Here is a 1,349-nt window from a genome sequence, read left to right on the forward strand (position 1 = left end):
AGACCACCAGTTTTTACAGCCTGACAAGCTGAAACTAAGGATATTATGAGAAAAGGAGTTCATGGATCTTTCAAGAACAGTGTTTATTAGGTGCAGCTTGAGTGTCGGGGACATTTTAGCATATGGAAAATATAATCAGCTGACTAAAACGATTACTCTCCAGTCCATACAACTTTCAAGCGTATTTTAAAACAAGCTTTAATCTTAGTATGAAATCTAGCACCCAGACTTTTAATAAGAGTTCGGAACTTTAAGCAAACATATCTGCTGTACTCCAGTAGATTAATATCATGGATGAGCTGTAGTCCATACGCCATTGATCACAGCTGTAAATCCAAGGCGTCAGTTTGCATGATTTCTTGGTCATCAAAAGTAGGGTGATAAATAATTAAAACCAACCATCATATGAGCAGTGAATTCCACTACTTATCAGTTACTTCAGATAGACAGGTCTGGATTTGATGGTAAACTGAAGAACACTTTGGGTAGGACTGTGTTGTCCTAACTATGAAAAGTAATTCGAAAACTATCGTGATGTGTGCTTATTTTAGCTGGTTTAAAGTTAGTCCACTGGTTATTTTTAACACACAAACGAATGCCCAGGGTCTACCTTTCTAAAGTGCTCGGGTTATGGGTTTTCATATATTCGCCTTTTGGACAAACTGTTCTATCTACATTAACAAAATTCTATGGGAAAGAAATGTTACTTTTCATTAAAATAATACGTCTTGATATATCACGTGTATATGTTATGTTTGAAACCAATAACATTCAGAGACTTCCTTGATTTGCTAGTAAACCGGCCTGGGACATATTGGAATTCTGTCAGAAGGATAGAAAAGTCAAAACAAGAAACTTCCTGCACTTGGAGCTGTTGCGCAAGAAATGTGGTAGATGAACATTTATTCAACTGTGTATCAGTAGTTGTCATGTTGTCATTGACGCCAAAAGCTGGGCCACTCTCTATTAAAGTAAAAATTCATTACACTTCATTCATAAGATGTGCTGTTCAGGAATATTAGGTAATATAGTGTTCAGTTTGTATTTCTATGCTTATAGTTTTCTTGAATCCTAAGTTACAGAGTTTAAATCTGTTTAGCCATTTGTCTTTATCTCTATTTATTGAATATTTGACATAGTTTCATTAGTATATTGTTTACAAAGTATTACAACCTTAATCATGAATACGAATTTACACCAAACAGCATTTCACTTATTAGTTACATATGGAACTAGCGGCGTAGAAGAGCCTAATCTGTTTTAATAGCATATTTACACTAGCGGTGTAGAAGAGCCTAATATGTTTTAATAGCATATTTACACTAGCGGTGTAGAAGAGCCTAATATGT

The sequence above is a fragment of the Limulus polyphemus genome, unplaced genomic scaffold, assembly GCF_000517525.1.
Source record: "Limulus polyphemus unplaced genomic scaffold, Limulus_polyphemus-2.1.2 Scaffold8959, whole genome shotgun sequence".
Taxonomy (NCBI): Eukaryota; Metazoa; Arthropoda; class Merostomata; order Xiphosura; family Limulidae; genus Limulus; species Limulus polyphemus.